Genomic DNA, 22223 nt, shown 5'->3' on the forward strand with positions numbered 1-22223 from the left:
GCTACAGAAATAGGAGTGTTCTATTGTTTGTTCTCATCTCATGCTTTAATTTGTGCATCAACCTTGTGCCAGTCACCCTCAAGGAACTTACAGCAAAGTTAGAAATAGACAAATTAAAGAGCTATTCAATTTAAATTAAAGAACTCTACAGTTCTTTAAACTCTGCAGTTAAAATAAAGAGCTCTATAAAGGGAGCCCTCCTACACTGTTGGTGGGAATGTAAATTGGTAGAACTACTATGGAGAACAATAAGGAGGTTCCTCAAAAGACTAAAAATAAAGTCATCATATGATCCAGCAATCCCACGCCTGGGTATATATCTAGACAAAACTATAATTCAAAAAGACACATGTACCCCTGGAGTTCCCGTCATGACTCAAGTGGTTAACCAACCTGACTAGGATCCATAAGGATACGGGTTTGATCCCTGGCCTCTCTCAGTGGGTTAAGGATCCGGATCCGATGTTGCCTTGAGCTGTAGTGTAGGTCGCAGAAACGCCTCAGATCCCTCATTGCTGTGGCTGTGGTGTAGGCCTGCAGCTGTAGCTCCAATTGGACCCCTAGTCTGGGAACCTCTATATACCTCAGGTGCAGCCCTAAAAAGCTAAAAAAAAAAAAAAGATACATGTATCACTATATTCATAGCAGCACTATTTTCAATAGCCAAGACATGAAACAACTTAAATGTCCATCAATAGTCCATGGACAGATAAATGGATAAAGAAGATGTAATGCATATACACAATGGAATATTGTACAATGAATATTTAGACTTAGCCATAAAAAAGAATGAAATAATACCATTCACAGTAACATGGATGGAAGTAGAGATTATCATACTAAGTGAAGTAAGTAAGAGAGAAAATACCATATGATATCATTGCATGTAGAATCTAAAATATGACAAAAATGAGCTTATCAGTGAAACAGATTCACAGACATAGAGAATAGACTTCTGGTTGACAAGGGGGATGGATTGGGAACTTGGGACTAGCAGATGTGAACTATTACCTACAGAATGGATAAACAACAAGGTCCTATTGTATAGCACAATATAAGGAACTATGGAGTTCCCGTCGTGGTGCAGTGGTTAACGAGTCCGACTGGGAACCATGAGGTTGCGGGTTCGGTCCCTGCCCTTGCTCGGTGGGTCGGGGTTCCAGCGTTGCCGTGAGCTGTGGTGTAGGTCGCAGACGCGGCTCGGATCCTGAGTTGCTGTGGCTCTGGCGTAGGCTGGCAGCTACAGCTCCGATTCGACCCCTAGCCCGGGAACCTCCATATGCCACAGGAGCGGCCCAAGAAATGGCAAAAAGACAAAAAAAAAAAAAAAAAAATAAGGAACTATGTTCAATATCCTGTAATAAACTATAACAGAAAAGAATATGCAAAGGAGTATATACATACATATATATATATATATATATGAATCACTTTGCTATACAGAAGAAATTAACACAACATTGTAAATCAACTATACATCAATAAAATAAATTAAAAATAAAATACCCTCACAACACACACAAAAATAAACTCAAAATGGCTTAAAGGCTAAACATAAGACATGACGCCATAAAACTCCTAGAAGAGAATGTAGGCAAAACATTCTCTGACATCAACTGTACAAATGTTTTCTTAGGTCAGTCTCCTAAGACAATAGAAATAAAAACAAAAACAAACCAATGGGACCTAATCAAACATGAAACCTTTTGCACAGCAAGGGAAACCATAAAGAAACCTAATCAAAAGATGGGGCAGAAGACCTAAATACACATTCCCTAAAGAAGACATATGAATGGCCAGGAGGCACATGAAAAAATGCTCAACATCACTAATTATTAGAGAAAGGCAGGTCAAAACCACAGTGAGGTACCACCTCACTCCAGTCAGAATGGCCATCATTAATAAGTCTACAAATAACAAATGCTGGAAAGGGTGTGGAGAAAAGGGAACCCTCCACTGTTGGTGGGAATGAAATTGGTACAACCACTAAGGAATAGTATGGAGGTTCCTCAGAAAACTGAATATAGAACTACCATAAGATCCATCAATCCCACTCCAGGACATATATCCGGACAAAACTACAATCCAAAAAGACACATGCACCCGTATGTTTATAGAAGCACTATTCACAATAGCCAAGGCATGGAAACAACCTAAGTACCCACTGACAGATAAATGGATTAAGAAGATGTGGTACACATATACGATGGAATACTACTTGGCCATAACAAAGAAAAAAATAATGCCATTTGCAGCAACATGGATGCAATTAGAGAGTCTCATGCTAAATGAAGTAAGTCAGAAGGAGAAAGACAAATACCACATGATATCACTTATATCTGGAATCAAACATGGCACAAATGAACCTATCTATAAAATAGAAATAGACTCACAGACATAGAGAACAGACTGTGGTTGCCAAGGGAGAGGGAGTGGGATGGACTGAGAGTTTGGGGTTGGTAGATGCAAACTACTACATTTAGAATGGATAAACAACAAGGTCCTACTGTATAGCACAGGGAACTGTATCCAATCTCCTGGGATAGACCATGATGAAAAATAGTATTAAAAAAAGAATGTATATATGTACAACTGAGTCATTTTGCTGTATAGCAGAAATTGGCACAACATTGTAAATCAACTATATTTTAATAAAATTGTTTACATTTTTTTAAATAGAAAAGATTTTTTAAAAAAAAAGATTTTTAAAAAATCTTCCTACAGATTTTTTTTTTAGGGCCACTCCCCTGGCATATGGAAGTTCTGAGGCTAGGGGCTGAATCAGAGCTAGAGCTGCCGGCCTACACTACTGCCACAGCAACACAGGATCCGAGCAGCGTCTGCGACCTACACCGCAGCTCATGGCAACACCGGATCCTTAACCCACTGAGCGAGGCCAGGGATCGAACCCAAATCCTCATGGATCCTAGTCGGGTTCATTAACCACTGAGCCCCAAAGGCAACTCCTACAAAATTTTTTTAAAATAACGCAAAATAAAATAAAGAGCTCTACAGTGTATGATTATGAACCTGTCTTTAGGGCTCGGGGAGAAAAAAATCTCTCAGGGGAAGAGATTTAAACTAAACCCTTATGGAAGAGTAAGAACCAGCATGAGGAGGAGGTGAGGAAAACTCATGTAAAAGGTGAGAAGGCAAAGAATGAGTTCAGGGGACAGGAGGTGGCTCTGGAGCCGAGTGTGTAAGCGATGGGCTGGAGGTGGGGGAAAGGTAGTGAGAACGAACTGGAGAAGTAAGCAAGGACCAAGGTCAGGAACAATCTCAAGTGCATCCTAAGAATTTGGAGTCATATCTGAGAGCAATGGATAGCCACTTTAATATTAATTTTATAGTGTTTGCTTTGGCTTCTTTGGGGAGAATGGAGTTGAGGGAAACAAAATTGCAAGCAGGGGGGCCAGCCTCAATTCAGGCTCAGGATTCTAGTAGCCTGATTAGAGCTCTTGGAGATGAAGAAAAAAGAATTGAAAGACTCACCCGGTCAGGATTCCAAGGTTGCAGGCAGTTCTTGGTGGTTCCACCCTACCTTCCCACTGAGTTACCATTTAGATTTGGGTTTTGAGCTGTTTTCACTCACCCAGGAGGCACAGGCACTGAGTGCCGAGGGAAACATCACAGTTAGGAAGAGCCATGGTCCACTAAGCAGATGTAGATGATATATATATATATATATTTTTTTTTTTTTTAGGGTCTCAATTCAAATCACCAAGTGCAAGGTTTGTAAATATGTTTCATTTCAGGCACCAATTCTGATAAGAGAGGCGTAGACGGGCGTTGGAAGTTTGTTTGGGGGCACACAGGGGAACCAGAAGGAACCATCCTGACAGTGGTAAACCCAAGCTCATGGAGCACTAAAATGTCCCTTAACACACCACGGTCCTCCAAGTCCTCACAGTGGTTTGGGAGCCAGCATTTCTCTGCCTCTGCTTTCATGGCACCCTCAACATCCAAATTCCTAGGGGCTTCATGGCTTCTGCTTACTGACTTTCATGTGTTGGCCTGTCTCCACTGCTGTAAGAAAGTTTTCCCCACACCTCGGCAGCCCTAGCCAGTATAATTCCAAGATCCCCAAAGACCAGAGATCATCCTCCTTTATGCTTCGAGCATAAAACTCATAAGGAGGATTATTATTGGTTCTTTTGGGGTCACATGCCTATCCCTGTACCAATCACTGAGGTTAGGGGGACGGGAATACGTGTGCAGTGGGGGATTGGGGGCCCTACCACAACCATGTGTCATGGGGAGTTCTCCAAAAAATTCTAATCCATTAGCAACCTGAAGGAACTCTTCTGAAAAGAAAAAGCATCATTTAGCAGGTACTTTGGACTTGGTCGCCTGACCTGAAGGTATTTTTCTAAATATAGGTAACAGCTTTCACAAGTTTAGGTTTCCATTTATTCTGCTAGAGGACAAGAAGTTGTCAGGTTAGATGTTAACTGGGTTTTTTTTTTTTAATTATTGAAGTGCAGTTGATTTACAATGTGTTAATTTTTTCTGTACAGCGAAGTGATTCAAGTATACATATATATTCTTATTCATATTCTTTTCCATTATGGTTTGTCACAGGATAGTGACTATAGTTCCCTGTGCTATACAGTAGGACCTTATTGTTTATCCATCCTATATGTAACAGTTTGCCTCTGCTAATCCCAAACCCCCATTCTTTCTTTCCCCACCCCACCTCCCCCTGGTCAACAAGTCTGTCCTCTTGCATCTGTTTTTGGTTTTTTAAATAAACTGCAAATCTAGAGAATTCCCATCAGACTCTGAAGTATAGGCAGAAAGAAAACAGAGACAAAACTATTATGCACTGTCTTTTTCTCTATCAAGAGTCTCTTAGTAACAGACTGTACCAGTTGTGTTTCTCTGATTGCAAGCAACAGAAACTGACACTGGCAAACCTAAGCAAAATAAAATGCACTGGCAAACTATTGAAAGGAAACAGACAGGGCATCTCTGAAGGCTATGAAACAGGAAACATAGGCTTTCTAGCAGGAACAGTATGTCAGAGAATATCACTGGGATGAAAAGCTCAAGAGGCACCCATAGGTGGTGAAGTTATAAAGAAAAACAGAAAAATCATCTTCATAAAAGTTAGGATAATGGTTACCCAAGAAGTAAAGATGGGGAGTTCCCATTATGGCTCAGTGAGTTAAGAAACTGAGTAGTATCCATGAGGATGTGGATTCTATCCCTGGCCTTGCTGAGGAGGTTAAGGTTCCAGCATTGCTGTGAGCTGCGGGTAAGTTGCAGTTGTGTCCTTGCTGTGACTGTGGTGTAGGGCAGCAGCTGCAGCTCCAATTCAACCCATAGCCTGGGAACTTCCACATGCTGCAGGGGCAACCCTAAAAAAAAAAAAAAAAAAAAAAAAAAAAGGTGTAAAGAGAGGATCAGCCACAGAATTCGAGGGGCCTGGTACAAAATGAAAATGCACGACTACTTGATCAAAGAGAATTAGGAATTTCAAGAGGGCAACTGCAAAGCATTAAACTAAGCCTGGGACACCTCTGAGCCTGGAGTCCTGTGCCACTGCACAGGTCACATACCCAAGAAGCTGTCCCTGAGTGAGAGAGGGGGCCCTGATTGGTGAGGGGCACACAGGAGGCTTTAGGAGGCTGATAATCTTGCCAGTGGTGCTATGTGGGCACACTTCTAATTGTTTGTAAATCTTGCACCTAGTTTTATGCACTCTTCCCTAAGTGTCATTATATTTCACAATTTTTTAACCTTGTTTTCTGTCCCATAGCAACCATATAATATTCAACATGGAGGAAGAGTCTGAATGGCCAAGTTCAGGTTAAATGCCCTTGATCTGGCTGCCATAGGAGGATAGTCATCTAATAATAATAACAAAAATGAGGAAGCAGACAAAAACAAGATGAAGAAGTACAATAACAGCAAGTAGGAGAGCTAATACTTACTAAGCAGTTACTACATGTTTTAGACACTATTCTGAATTAACTCATGAAATACACATCTCAACCCTATGGGATAAGGAATTCCTCCTTCAGCTTTGACAGTGAGAAGTGGATGCTTAGACTAAGATCACTAAGCTCTCACCTCATGAGAGAGGAAATTCTAAAAAAGGAAAATGGGTATGTCAGGATTTAGAATGGGTGTGGGTAGCCAAGAAATGCCAAAGCCTACTACACAGGCCAATAAGAAAAGAGGGATTCGGGAATTCCTGTCGTGGCTCAGCAGAAACGAATCTGACTAGTATCCAGGAGGACACAGGTTCGATCCCTGGCCCCGCTCAGTGGGTTAAGGATCCAGCGTTGCTATAAGCTGTGTGTAGGTCGCAGACATGGCTTGGATCCCACATTACTGTGGCTGTGGTGTAGGCCAGTAGCTACAGCTCTGATTCAGCCCCAGCCTTGGAACCTCCATATGCCACAGATATGGTCCTAAAAAAAGACCAAAAAAAAAAAAGAGGGATTCGGTACAGACTATTATTTTTTTGCATTTACTAATCATTGGTTGGTTTTAAAAGTTTAATGTCCTATGCTAGATAATATCCAGAGAAAACAAAGCTGAACAAGAGGATGGCCTTAAAGTTACTATATGTCACTTAAGAAAAAAAAGAGGAAAGGGAAAAAAATACCTCTAAGGAAAGTTCACATACACGGAACAAATACAGGAAGTGCTCAGGAACTAAGGAAGATGAGTGTCGGCTATGGCCAGAGGCATTATTATCATATTATATGTTGCATTCTCAAGGTAGTATCAGCCCTGCTAAGATGGACTCAGAAACTTAAAGCCTGCTAAAAGGGCCATTTCTTCCACAGTGAGTCTGCCCTCAGAGTTAACCTGAGCACAGACATCATCGCTTTTTTGCCAGACTGGAACAGCTGAGGAGCATGACTACACACATTAGATTCGTGGAGATGCAAGGATGCCAAGTGGGGGCTCATCAAGACACAGAAATCTGGAAATCCCATTAGCGACAGATGCAGCCCAGCATGCGTGTCTGGGGAGGCCCTGGCTATAGCCCTTGGGACCAAGGCAGATTCATCTTGGATCATGACAGCCACTCCAGACCAACCTGAGACCAGCATGCGGGGGAGACATGTCACTGGGAAGGAGCAGATAAAGCCAGGCGAGTGGCAGACATCCACTCTCCCAGGGCAGGGCAAAGAAGCCAGTTGTTGGAGATGAGGGTACAAGTCCTTGAAGGTTCTCTAACGAAGTTTGAATTAGGAACCCGAGTGCCCAAGTTTGAATCCTACCGCTGCCACTTCAACTTGAGCAAGTTACTTTACTTCTCTCTGCCTTGGTGACCCGTTTGCCAAATGGGTGTGACACATCCTAGGGTTGTTAGGATTAAGTGAAATAATACATATATACTGGTGATGGTAATTATTGTCACTGGTATCCTGTATAAAATGAGAGATTGAGTAAAATGATCTCTAAGTCCCTTTTTAATGCTAACATTCCGTGATAATCTTAAGGCAAAAGTATTATGACTTTGGATTTCTAAGTAACAGAATTAATTGTTCAGTTGAAGGCATCACCTGTGAGTGTGTTTTTGATTCTATTTTTATGGCTATTCAAATCTCCAATGATATTCAAGCCGTGGCTCATGCAATAGACAAGTATTTTAACCTAACCACTTTAATATTTATAATTGGTACAGCCAAATGTTGAACAGGGAGGTTGGGGACCTTCTTTGTCCATATGTAATCAGCCCTACCCAATCTAATTTAAAAAATGATACCAATGAATTCATTTACAAAACAGAAACAGACTCACAGGTTTTGAAAACAAACTTATGGCTACCAAAGGGGAAAAGCGGGGAGGAGGAATAAATCAGGAGTTTGGGATTAACATATACATACTCATATATAAAATAGATAACCTAAAAATAGATAAATAACAAGGACCTACTGGATAGCACGGGAAACTCTACTCAATATTCTGTAATAATCTATAAGGAAAAAGGATCTGAAAAAGAATGGATATATACATATATATGTATAAGTGAATCACTTTGCTGTATGCATGAAACACATTATAAGGCAACCATACTCTAAAAAAAAAGAAAGACAGAAAAAGAAAAATCGGCCCTACCTTTTACAGAGAGTTCATTCAGGAAGGACCAACTTGAGGTTGGAAAGAACACACGTAAATTTGAAGATGGTCACATGACGGGAGAATTCTAGATTTAGAAGTTCAACGTGGAGATTATACTTGCTGAAAATATTCTTAATGTATATTTTAGTGGTAAATTGTTAACATTCTTTCCATATTTCCTGACCTCAGTTATTCCCTTTGCTCCTCTGTGGTTAAGAGTAAAATTCAGGAATGGGTAACTTTCAGAGAACCGAGGAGACAGGACTTTGCCTGTGGTCAGAAAGAAAAAAAAGGGACTGTTCAGTTGCTTCGAAGCTGGTTTGTGAAAAGACAGGGGCGGGAAGGCAGTGGGACGAGGCCTCTCCCGGGGCCCAGCTGAGGCTCCAACTCCCCGTTTGTCTTAATTTGGCTTGTGGTTCTTGAAGACCCAAAGAAAACACAGACTTCCACTAACGTAGCCCAGGCAAAATATTGGCAGAAATGGAGCTTAGATATTTTGTACAAACTATATAGCAAATAAAAGCAACAAGCTGCCAAAGCATTTGAGACCTTTCTGATGAAGGTACTGTAATATCTCAGGGCCAGTAAAAGAATCTTTCAAATATCCTCAAAGCAACTAGACTGTTTATCGTGATGTCACATTTACGATCCACATAAGTAGCAGTCAACTAATATCATTATAAAACTCTGATTTATAGGCACTTACATGGGATTTTTCCTCCTACTGGGACCTCAGATTTGATGGGACCATCTCCCTATTTGCATGAGGAATTCCTGTTGTAATTGGGGACCGTGGATGTCCAGCAGCCAAGATGGATCCTGTTGATGACAGTTTTACATATTCCATTTTTTTCAAGGGGCAAAAGTCACATGCATATGGTTGAATTCTTGGTAGGGGCTCTTTCAATTTACATTATGTTGATAATCTGATACAAAGAATTTTCCTGGGAAAAGTACTGTAATAAAATTATGAATAAATCACTTGGACAGATCCCAGATGGAGAAACCAGTGTGATTTTGAGAAGTCGACTCTTTAGATTCTTTGGCAGCATTTTGGTAAATTCATTTTTTGGAAAACAGCAGCAGACCACAAATTGGTTTTGTGAATTATGCCCATCACCAGATTTACGAGGCCGGGGACTAGGAAAAGATGACGACAGTAATCCCGCAAATGTTTGATTTCCACCCTCACCCCCACCCCCACCCCAAAGGAACAACTATCCTTTCAGAGCCAAATCCTGACTTCAGGGCTGCCCACAGTCCTGCTCTCTGAAAGCCCTGCAGAAAACTAGGGGGGAAGGCAATCATTTAAAAGAGATCACATTCAGTTTTATTAAAAAACCAAAACAGCTGGGGCATTGATTTGCAAGCTCTGTAATGCCATTGGTATGCCTGACCTGGCCAAGATATTAAAAAGATATTTAAGGAAATGTCAGTAAGTGTCTCAGGCACAAGCTTTGGCATATTCAAACAGCATTATGAAGCTTCGGGTAATTCCTCTTCCTTTATGTTTCGCTATGCATGGAGAAGGGGAGGGGACGTTTACAGAATGATTTACTGTGACACATCCATTCTAATGAAAGCCTGTGCCGCCCGCCAGCACTCCTGGCCGATCTGCCCCCCTCCCAGATGCTCGGCCATATGTCCCAGGCTTGGCGAGAGCGACAGTTGTGTTGGTGGAGAATGATTCCTGGGATCTGGGTGTTTTTAACAGAAATCCCAAAAAGCGCTGAGGTTGCTGGCTCAGGTAAGAAAGGCAGCAGGAAAGGGCCCATCAGTTTGGGGCTAAGTGTTTTTAAAGATGCTCCAGAGGTATATCCACAGGATGCAGTGAGATTTACTGTCTCCTCTGGGCCGGGGCGGGAGGGTTGCGGGGAGGGGAGTTCCGGCTTCGTTGGTGCAGCTTTCCACCATCGCTGAGCTCAGGTTCTCTTCTTTCTTGCCTCCCTCCAGCTGGCTTCCCTCTGACTTCCTGCAGCAGCCGCATTCCTCAGTTGCCAGGGCCTCGAATTCTAGCTCTTTCTCAGCTGCACACGTTACTTACTGCCTGCTTCCAGGAAGCAGCTGCTGCTTTGACCGTGCGCCTTTCTAGCCCCCTGCCTATTGCGACACTCGCTTAATTGCCGTTCCCTCTTGGAATGAAGTCAACGTTTATTGAACACCGACTAGATGTAAGACATCATGCTTGGCCCCCTGAAAGATAGAAAGAAATCTGGAATAAAATGGGTCTTTGTCTCAAAAAGTCTCCACTCTACTTGTGAATTACCGCTCCCATCTTAGTCCTGAGAAACCTTGAGCAAGTTTCTTAACCTCTCTGTGACTCAGTTTCTTCATCCGTAAAATAAGGAGAATAATAGTACATAGAATTGCTATAATTAAATTGATGTGTGCAAAATGCTTAGAATAGTACACTACTTAATAAACATTAGCTAGTTTTGAGCCCCAGTTGGAGGAAAGAGAAAACCTGAGAAGTAAAATAATATTTATCTTCCCTATAATAAGATTTTTATATATGTTAACTTAATCCTCACAGTACCATGTAAGGTGGGCATTACTATTACCCTTTCATTTTTGAGTCAAGGGAGGTTCTGCAAGTTTCCAGTGTTGGCAGAGCTTACAGTCAAGGCCAAAACGACTTGGTGCCAAAGCCCATGATTTTGAATGTAAATAATGTTCCCAAAATACTAGAGGATGTATGACAAGGTGATAGCTCATTGATTTCCCAGTAACTTGCACAGAAATGTTCCAACGAGAACATCAGGGAGGAAAGACTAACTGGAAAAGGTGGGACTGGAGGAAAATTGAAGGATGAATGTAACTTTGGAAGTCGGTAGCAAAGGCCCGTTTTACTCCCTCATAGGGAAGAAGAAAATTGCACCATCTTTCGAGGGATGGGGTATAAAACCAGGTGACCAAAGCTAAGAGCTCTGAGCAGAGAACAGGATGGAGAAGAGTAGACAGCAGACCTGGACATCCAGATAGAAAATACCCAGCAAAAGAGGTTCGGTTTGTTATGGGCTTAGGTAATTTACAGGCACGGCGCTGGACACACAGAGGAGACTGAACCCTTGATGGTTGTTATTATTTCTTACTGTTTTTCCTGCTTCGATTGGCTCAGTATTCATGTGTCCAGCTCAGCCCCTCTGGCCTCACCACGAACGAAAAAATTTTCAAGTCTCTGCAGTAGCATGAGGAGTGACTCACTGAAAAGTCAATTGAGTTTTTTTTTTTTTTTTCCCTGCAATCTTTGGCCTCCTTTTTTAAAGGAAGCTTTTTTTCGGGGGTGGGGGGAAGGAGACTTGGAAATCATCTTTTTTAAACACAACCTTTGTGATTTGTTTTATTGGAAGTTCTTAATGGAGGAAAGGGGTTTGTTTGTTTAGATTGCTATGCAACAAGAGGCATTGAGTAAATGGTTTCTCAGTTTTTATTATTTTAAACTTCACCCAGGAGAAAATCGATCCAAGTTTAAGAAAGAGAGGAGGAAGGGAATATAGGCTCTAGAGTTTTCAAAATTCTAAATGGCATTGAAAATAATAGACGCTTAAAACAAATATTCATAGACAGAAAACTGCTTTCATAATTCTCACTTTCAAGGTAAAATCAATAGATAATGTCTTCATCCAACCAAACATTTTTTTTCCAGCCAATTTATACACTACCTGCTAAATAATCACTGAAGTTGAAAATGTATCACTTTCAAGCAAATATCAGCAAAAGGTTAAGTGGTTCTAGAAGAATTCTTTTTCATCGCCCTTCCTGGCCCTCAACTTGCGCAAAACACAACTAGGCAGAAACAGTCAGAGGCAAAAAGAGAAGAGGGGGCAGATGCTGCCTCAAATTCTCACTCTATTTTAAGCTCAACCCTCAGTTTTGTTTACAAAAGCTTCAAATTCCCCCATTGAACTATGTCTCATTATGCCTAGAGGATTCTGGTTGACATTCATGCTGGTGCTGACTCTATCAGATTGGCAGCCTTGATGTAGTTTCTGAATTTTCTGTCCAAGCTGGAGGGGGAAGATGTACATGAAGAGAAGGCCCTGAACTTGGTTAAATTGGACATCTGGAAGCCCATGGTGGGGAAAGAGAGCAAAGGTTAGGAGAAAAATAACACTCGGTAGCAACCGGCAAAACAAACTTTTATCTGGACCAACAAGAAGGCACTGCAGACAGAGATCAGCCCCTGTGGCACTAACTCATCATTTGAAGTGTCTTACTGCTTTATCTAATGCCAAAATGTACCCAAGTATAGAGAAGTCAATAAAAGTGTTAAAAACACAGCTACCCAAAGACCGCCGATACTAACACTTTGATATATTTCTTCCTAGGTGTGTTTTTTTCTTTTAACACATACATATTCTGCATGCATATGCAAATAAGTAAGCTTGCAAAGAAATACAACAAATATTTTTGAAACTAAAAAACAAGATACTTTTACACATGCAGTTTTATGTCTTTCATTTTAAATCTAACATTATATTTATGCATTTTCCCATATCATTTTAAAATTAGCTACATCGTAGTTTGTCCTACAAGGGTAGCGTAATTTACTTAACTAACCTCATATTGTTGGCACGTATGTTGTTTCTAGTTTTTACTGTTACAAATAATATTTTGATGACTATCCTTGAAAGAATATCTTATAATGCTGTCTGTAGGGATAAATTCCTAGAAGTGAAATTACTGGGTGAAAAGCCCTTAAAACATAGAGTCCAAACTTCCAAATTGCCATCTAGAAAAGTTATGACATCTGTTGGACTTGTGAGCAGCTTATGAAAACATCCATTTCATTACACCCCACCATTCTCAAGAACTATCATCTTTACAACTCTTTGCCTGTTTGAGAAGTGGGAAATGGAGCCTTGGTATTTTCAGTTTTCACTTTCTTTCTAAATGTTTATCTGCCATGGCAAACCAACTTTTGCCGTCTTTGAAATATCTGATTTCTTTTCGAGTGGACTTCGGGATGCCAACTCCCTGGGAAAAAAACTTCTTTGGGACATGTGAATACAATCCTCTTAATATAAATGTCATAAAATCCCCTTCAGCCTTCATTTTAATAATAATGCCAAACAATGGATTCCTTCCCGTCACATTTGTAATATAGTCATACCGGCTTTCAAAGGCTGGCACATCCTGGCATCGAGAGCAAGAGACACTGGCAGTTGTCCAATCCAGAATGACAAGTGAGCAACTCTGTCACTCTGAGCCCTCAGGGTGATGGAACAGGGACATGGGATCGAGTGACATGAGTGTCCATCAGCAACCTGACACTCACCCCTCATATGTCAGGGATTCCCAATCTTCATGCCAAGAACCCTTTGACAGTCAGATGAAACCTACAGATCCCATCTCATAACAGTGCCTTTAACTGCATAAAATAAAATACAGAGAATTATGGAGGAATCTAATTATATTGAAATCTTAAAGTATTTATAAAAATATGTAACATAGCCATAGATGTGCTTATTTATTAGTCACTAAATGACAAGATTAAGTGGCAGATCTAACAACTACCATAATTGCAAAGTGGCAATGAGAGTAAAGATATTCTAAGGTATCTGCCAAGCTAATATAAGAATATTTATTATTTCTATTAGTGACAAAGTCCAAGTTCTGTAAATACTGTAATACTGTCATGGTTTGTTGCCTACTTTTTTCTTTCTCTCTCTCTCTCTCTTTTTTTTTTTTTTTTTTTTTTGGTCTTTTTAGGGCCACATCTGTAGCATTTGGAAGTTCCCAGGCTAGGGGTCAAATTGGAGCTGCAGCTGCCAGCCTACACCACAGCCACAACAACTCTGGATCCGAGCCACATCTGTGACCTACACCACAGCTCACAGCAACACCAGATCCTCAAACTACTGAGTGAGGCCAGCGGTGGAGCCCTCATCCTGATGAATACTATTCGAGTTTGTTACTGCTGAGCCAAGGCAGAAACTCCCTGTTGCCTACTTTTATAATGAAGAAAACGCTGCTCTTCAATGAGAGGCTAGTAAAAGGTGTAATTTTTTTCCCATTGTGGAATGCCTGTGTTCTCTCCATGCACCCACAGTCACATGAAGTGTTCTCAAAGTAGGAAATTATGTTAAGGCATTATCTCTACCTCCTCCCACTTCTAGAACTGTGACATTTTCTCTGGGCCCTGTCCATTATTTTTTTTGCTCTAATTACTACCGTTCTGGGAAGCCGTTGGAACAGGGCAGTAGGGTTGGCCACAATGGAAGATCTTAGTCAAAGGGTTGAAGCCATGTGTTAAAAATACTGTACTTGACGAAGTTGCAGTCCTGCACTCTGATCACATGCCATGTCTAGGACTGCTCCACCAAGCCTGGGGGCTAGGAGCTTAGGGTTCTAGCCACAGCTCCACCACTAACTAGTGTGTGACTGTGAAGAAGCTCCATGACATCCTGGAGCCTCAGATTTTCTTAACCTCCCCCCAAAAAAATAATTTGGAAAAAACAATCTCTAAGTTCTCCTTCCAGTTCTGATCATATTTGATTTTAAAAATTTCAAAAACTTCCATTGTATTTTGATGATTCATATAGCTTTCCAAAGAGTCCTTTAGCTTCCAGAACAGAAAGCCTTACCTGTTTATCTGTCACCGTCAGTCCCTTTTTCCATTTTTTTTCTCATCCTCCCTCTAAAACAGAGACTTTTCTTTTTCCTTAAAGCAATGGAACCTGAATTCTTGTGTTGATTCTAAAGCAGAACTAGGGGTTCCCATCATGGTTCAGTGGAAACATGGTCTAGTATCCATGAGGATGCAGGTTCTATCCCTCGACTTGCTCAGTGGATTAAGGATCCACTGAGCTGTAGTGTGAGTCGCAGACGCCCCTCGGATCCTGCGTTGCTGTGGTTGTGTTGGAGGCCGGCAGCTGTAGCTCCAATTGGACCCCTAGCCTGAGTGTGGCCCTAAAAAAGCAAATAACTAAGTAAGTAAATAAATAAATAGGCGTTCCCTTGGTGGCGCAGTGGTTAACGAATCCAACTAGGAACCATGAGGTTGCAGGTTCAATCCCTGGCCTCACTCAGCGGGTTAAGGATCTGATGTTGCCGTGAGCTGTGGTGTAGGTTGCAGATGCGGCTCGGATCTCACGTTGCTGTGGCTCTGGCGTTGGCCAGTGGCTACAGCTCCGATTCAACCTCTAGCCTGGGAACCTCCATATGCCTCAGGAGCAGCCCTAGAAAAGATATAAATAAATAAATAAATAAATAAAGACTAAATAAAGCAGAACTAGAAGTTTCTCTAGAAACCACTTCTCCCCACTAGATCTGAATGCTTAGGACAGCCAGTCTCCATTTCAGTGTTGGTTCTAATTGTCCCCAACCTCTGCTCATACAGCAGTCTTCCTTCCTCAATAGGTATGTTTTCCCTGCTGGGCTTTTTCCCCTGAAGTCCTAGGCAGGTACTTAACTCTCTCTGTGTTGCTGCACTGAACAAGTTGAGTAAAGTATTCTGCTCTCCTACTCAAGCAGAGTTCACAGAGTAAATATTTCTCATGGTGTTTCCTTCCTAATCACCCAACATTTTTAAACACTTGGCATTCTACTCCATTCAAGTGGCTGGGGGTGGTCAGGGCCAGATTCAGAGAGTCAGAATCTGGTGTCAGAGGAAACAGGAGTGCTAGGTGAATGAGGAAGCCTGGTAAGAACAACCTGGGCCCCGTGGGCCCGAAGGATACTAACAAGGCTGAAGGGAGAGGCTCAGAGGCAGCCCTGCTCTTGGCAAGCCCAGGCAGGGTTCCCTTTGATGTGAAGTCTTGCTTGATATTGCTTTGTGTGTCTGCATTTGTCCTTGGCAGGCAGAAGGCAGTTCCTTTCCAACAATGAGGTGCCCTTGTGTATTGCTGCCATCCACTGAAAGAGCAATGCATGGAAGCAGTTCCCAGGGTGATGGGCAAGTGCAGGGGGGAGGCTGGTGCTGGCGGGAGGTGTGGGGAGAGTGCTCCAGGAGAGCCCAAGTGCCAAAGATGTTAGCAAGGAAGCTGAGACAGGACTGGGAGTTTGTACCGGAGCTCTCAAAATATTTTACCTTGAAGTAGGAACAATTTGAGAGGAATATAGAGTAATTAGGAGCAAAATGTTGAAAGTGGTTTCCTTTGAAACACAACGAGGTTTAGAAATGCGGATTGCAATTGCCCGGAGTTATTCTAGGTCAAATAGTGGCTTGTAAATTTTAATACTCCCAATTGGCTAGACTTAGGTTTTGTGAATACTATTAGTGCTATTCTCTAAATACATCCAGTTCTCTGCCCTTTCAAGCACAAAATGGATTGTACTTCCTGGTCTCCTTGTGATTGAATAGGACCATGTGACTAGTTCTAGCCAATGAGTAAAAGTGATATGGGTCTCTTCCTGGCTGGAATATTGAATTACTGATGTAAGACTCTCTGGAGCACTCCTTCCTCGCTGGAATGAGGACCACCAGTATTTGAGATGGTAGTATCTCCATCAGCCTGAGTCTTTTTTACTTTTTATTTTATTTTTTTGTCAGTTTGCCATTTCCAGGGCCGCTTCCGCGGCATATGGAGGTTCCCAGGCTAGGGGTCGAATCGGAGCTGTAAATGCTGGCCTACACCAGAGCCACAGCAACACGGGATCCGAGCCTTGTCTTTGACCTACACCACAGCTCACAGCAACACTGGATCCTTAACCCACCGAGCAAGGCCAGGGATGGAACCCGCAACCTCATGGTTCCTAGTTGGATTCGTTAACCACAGAGCCATGACGGGAACTCCCAGCCTGAGTCTTTAAATTACTATAATGTTGGAGTCCTCCTGCCAACCTACAAGGGGCAAGTAGCATGAGGAAGAAATCAACCCTTTTGGTTTAAAGCCACTAATATTTGAGGGTTGTTTGTTATAGCAACATAACCTGAACTGTTGTGATTGCTGCAGGCACAGAAGACGCTCCTTTCCTTGTCCTATTGCATGGAGATTTCCATGGGAAAGCATCCTCATTTTATTTAGGCAATAGGAACTTTCACAGCCAGGGATTATCTCTAGGAAGTGACATTGCAAATCCATGGTCTGTGGTTGCATCTCTAGACCTTAAGCCTGGGAAGCCCAAGTGTTGTAGATAAGAGTCATTATAGGTCCCAGAAGACATAGGAAGATGTGCATTGAGTCTCACTTAGCCCAAAGATTACCAAGAGAGAAACTTTATCAATAGAATTAAGTGTCTCTTTTCATATATTTCTGTAGTCAGAGGGCTTCAATCCCTGAGCAGCTTTTAATGTAAGAGTGGAAAAGGGAAAATACGGTTGGAGAAGACTCAAAGACTGAAAAGAACCCTTAAAGAATACTGGCTGAAAATTGGAAGAGAGGCAGTTTACATTACAGAAAATAGTTTTCAGCCCTGGTAAAGCACAGAAAAAGGGATGCTGGTTAGAGCTTCATAGGAGGTGGACAAAGGGCTGTATTTATTCCAAAAAGGCTTCATAGAAGATGCTTTCAAGAACTACTGGACTTTAAGAAGGAAATGTAGAATGGTGGGTCAGAAGAAGGCCAGTACAACCTGAAGCCCTTCTTGGAAAAGGGCCTAGAAGCTAGGTTGAGGTGACTTTACAAGAAGGCATTAGAGAAGTGTGGCCTGAGGGGTCCAGTGGAGTGTGCCATTTTCAGGTAGACACATAAGAGAGGAAATTCAGGTGATCAGAGGTAGGCTGACAGAGAAAGAATTTTAAAAGTGAAATAACAAACGCTGGGAGAAGTATTCCAAGCAAAATGTTCCATGTAGAAACAGAGAGTCAAGTGACAAAAATAACATGAGCTGTAGCATTGAGATTATCACCTGGGATGGGGTGGTAGTGGGATCTGAGAGGCCAAGAAAAGGGAAACTGCCAGCCTCCCTATGTGGGGAGACTGGATGGTTGCAGAGATGTGACAGCTAACTGTCCTCCCATATCCTTCCTTGACCCCTCCTTGATGGGACTCCCCAATTTTAGCTGTGCAGAGTGAAAAAGACTTTGCTCACTTTCCTCTTTAAATAGATGTGACCATTGGGAACAAAAGAAAACTGGCAGAGTTCCTGTCGTGGTGCAGTGGAAATGAATCCGACTAGGAAACATGAGGTTGCAGGTTCAATCCCTGGCCTCACTCAGTGGGTTAAGGATCCGGCATTGCCCTGAGCTGTGGTGTAGGTCGCAGATGTGGCTCGGATCTGGTGTTGCTGTGCCTGTGGTGTGGGTCGGCAGCTGTAGCTCCGATTAGACCCCTAGCCTGGGAACCTCCATATGCTGCCCTAAAAAGCAATAAATAAATAAATAAATAAAATAAAAAAATATAAAAACATTGGTACCCTTGGTGGTGCCAAAGGACCTCCGACTTCAATTTCTTTTCTTCTTTCCCACAATGACTTGTCCTTGAGTGACTGTTTCCTTCTTTTACGTAGATTTCTTCATCTCCTGTTCCTGTTAGGGTTCAGTCCAGGAAACAAACCATTTTAGTACCTCAAGTAGAAAGGAATTTAATACAGGGAATTGAGTGCTAAAATCATGGGAAAAGCTAAATGTTAAGTGAGGAGGACCTCTTAGGTGGGAAAGCTCAGGCCGCGGCTAGGTTTTGAGGTCATAACCCTGTAGCTCTGAACAAGAGGTCAGGAAATCACTGTCAACAACCAGAGGTCAAGAAATCGCTGCCAGTTTCACAGTTGCCCCACATCCGTGAAACTGGTCACAGGACAGTGTGATGTGGGGTCTATCTTTGGCAAAAACTCCTTTCTGCCAGAACCTGCCACTGCCACAGGAATAAAAATGGTCTCCATCTGCATTTTGCCTTCCAAATTACGTGGAAGGCATCTCAAACTCTGGCATCAAGGGAGCCTGAGAAATGTAGTTGTTAGCCTTCCAGTCCCTGTGATACGAGAAGTGTGTAGTAGCAAGGGATGGTTAGGAATACTGGGTGCCAACAGAGCATACCTGCTGCATCCCTTGTTTGTTCCCCTAGAGACCTCAGACAATGTCAGTGACTTTCTTAGATGGCTTCCGTGTTCATATATTTCTCTAATAGCCCACTGGAAAACATTGTCCTAGGAATTCCCATTGTGGCTCAGCGTGTTAAAAACCTGACTAGTGGGTGTTCCCCTTCCTGGCACAGTGGAAATAAAGTATTCATGAGAATACTTTGCGAGGCCAGGGATCGAACTCGAAACTTCATGGTTCCTAGTCAGATTCTTTAACCACTGAGCCACAAAGGGAACTCCAAGAAAAAGTTTTTTTTTAAAAAACAGAAAATATTGTCATAGATTTATTACAGACTAAGGCTGTGTCAGACACCTCAAAGTGTACGGGTGGTAACTTGGTTCTTATCATCTAATGCCTCTTCCACTCAGAAAACATATGTTCAATGTCTGTCAGGTACTCAAGAAGCATCAATAGCTCCTCATTATCTACCAAAGTCCAAATGTCTTCATTTAAACCTAGCAGACTCTAGAATCTGACTTCAACTCTTGGTTTCAACCTTATCTCTCATTTTTCCACTTAATGAGCTCTTAAGAACCAGAAAAACTGGATTGTTTTCTACCCTCCATACATAGGCCTCTCTTTTCCGCCACCTACGCTTTAGCTACACTGTTTCTCCTCCCCAGAAAGTTCTTCTTCCCGTCTCCCTGTCTCAAAGCACGGCTGATCCCTTAGTGTCCAGCTCAGATGTCACCTCCTCTATGAAGACTTTCTTGATGTGGTACAGCTGGGGACACTCCTTCACGTATCAGAATCCCTGGGACTTGAGCCATATTCCTGCCATGAAATTTAAAAAGCTGTATTAACAGCTTTTTGTATAAACATTATTTCTTCTCTAGTAGATCATGGACCATAGAGGAGCAGGGATTATTTCTTATTTATTTTTGATTCCCCCATAGTGCCATAGTATTTGTTGAGTGAATAAATGTAAACCTGGAAGACAGCTATCACTCTCAAAGATTTTGTAATCCAACACTAAGAATTTTTTTTTGAAGTACCTTCACTCTGTTTTTTAGCCTATGATATCTGAAATTCTTTACCCAGAATTACATGCTCCTCAGTTAACTGACATCCCTGGCATCCCATTTCTTGATTCTTTAACTTTCAGTGACAATAAATAAGTTTTGTTATTCTCCCCACATGTCCTGCTTGTCTTTCCTTTCCTGCTATTCTTGCAGCTTCCCATGTAACTTATATGATGTCATTTTCCATTTGCTCCTAAACCCCAAATAAGAAGGGAATACCTCCCTAATGTCTATAGCGATTCAGAAAAAAATTAGCAGATGGTCTTTCTGCTTCTCATCTAAACCCACAATTAATGCAAAAGATGTAGCTTGAATATATATGATGAAGAATATGTTTCACAGGTATATTTGAAAACTCGATTATCAGGTAGCTCTCTTCACCAACTCTTTTTATTTATGGAACACCTCCAGTTATAAAACAATTCATAGACCCTACTCTTTTTTTTCTCAAGCAAAAAACCTTTAACATGGAATTAGACACAAAAGCATTATAATTTAATTGTACCTTTTTCTGCCCAGTGTAGAATTTTCTTTTAATAAAACAATAGCGTTTGTAAATGCTCTGATTTCCTTTCTCAGATGGGTGTTTTATATGTCCCTCCCCTCAACTAGTTCACAGGTTCTTCAAAAGAAAGTACTTCTTCCTTCCCTTGAACTTTGTCCTCTAGAGTCTAACCCATTGTACCTAATATTCCAGTCTTTAAACAGTAAGAATTCAAATAATGCTTATTTTAAGTCATTACTACTAAAAATAGCATGAAGTAAGTTGTCATTGATTTCTTTGTGTAAAGTTGTCTCTCCAAATATTACCTAAGCAACTGCCTCCCACTGTTCAACATATGCAGACTTTTCCTAGATATTTCTAAGAACATACCTTAGTCTATTACATGAAAAATAATGTGGTCTGGGGCTGCAAAATGAGAGGCTTATAACTAGCAATAGAGCTACATAAATTCAAGCTATATATACCATCGTTGAGGTGGAGACGAAGTGCTAGGGGAATATAGTGGAAAGAATGATTACCTCTTCTTGGGGCTCATCTCCACCAGTCAGAGCACATTTATCCATCAGGTATACATCCTGGTTATCCTTCTGAATTTGTATAAGGAGCACTTAACCCTCCTCTTTCACTCGTAGGTTGTTAAAGCATCTATATCTGCTCTTATCATTAATGCAAGATTTTATGTTCCAGGTAGGTTTGTGTTGGTGATTACAGCCTTTTACTCCCTGCAGTCTCATTCTTATTCAAAGTCCAGTTGTGAGAAATAATCTTTATGAAGAAGTGGTTCAAGGACATTGCTGTCTATACATTACCCAAAATAGGCTAAACGTTACCCCTGGGTTAAAAGAGATCATAACAGGGCTGTGAACTTGAGTTTTGATTCCTTGTAAACCCCCCTTTTCCAAATTCATGCTTTAGCCTAAGCCCTCAGCCTGTAGGGAGAAATGTGAAGTCCCAAGGAACATGACGGTACTTGTTGCTGCATTTACTGCAGGCCTTGGTATTTAGGGCATCTGAAGACTCACACTGTATCCTCCTTTTTGAGGATACCCAGAGGTGAGGTGGCTTCTACATGAGGAAAAACTGTATATTCCATGTAGAAAACATGAACAAAAAGCCATTCCCAAAGTTCTCACTTTCCCTCCTTTCTCTGTAAAGGCCAAACGGACAGATACTCACTTTTCCAACCTCGCTTGTATGATCCAGTGTGGCCATGCACTATACAGGGAAGCCTGCGAGGAAGCCTCTTGGATATCCATTAACTTCCTGATGAAAAATACATGTGGAAGGAGAGCTCTCTAGCCTGTTTTTCCCTCTTCTCTGTACCTTAGTCATGAATGTGATGTCTGGAGCAGCAGCAGCCCACTTGAAGATCTGAGGCTATAAGAGTAGTAAAAATCAACACTCTAATGATAGTAGAGAAGGCAGAAAAAGCCTGGGTCTCTGATAACATGACAACAACTGTCCACCTCTGAACTTCCTATTAAGTGAGAAAAATAGCCACTGATTCATGTAAAGCATTATTAGTTGTGTTCTTTGCTACTTGTAGCCTAATACATGGTGTGTTTTTGTTTTATAGATTGTTATGTCTTGTAATTAAGTCCGTCTCTGTCTTAGCTTTGGGCCACCAGAAAGCTACAAAATTGTAAAT

Source organism: Sus scrofa, chromosome 13, assembly GCF_054392235.1.
Source record: "Sus scrofa isolate SSC_HxYL_T2T_F1_AM1 chromosome 13, Sscrofa_HxYL_maternal_Yorkshire_Landrace_v2.0, whole genome shotgun sequence".
Lineage (NCBI taxonomy): Eukaryota > Metazoa > Chordata > Mammalia > Artiodactyla > Suidae > Sus > Sus scrofa.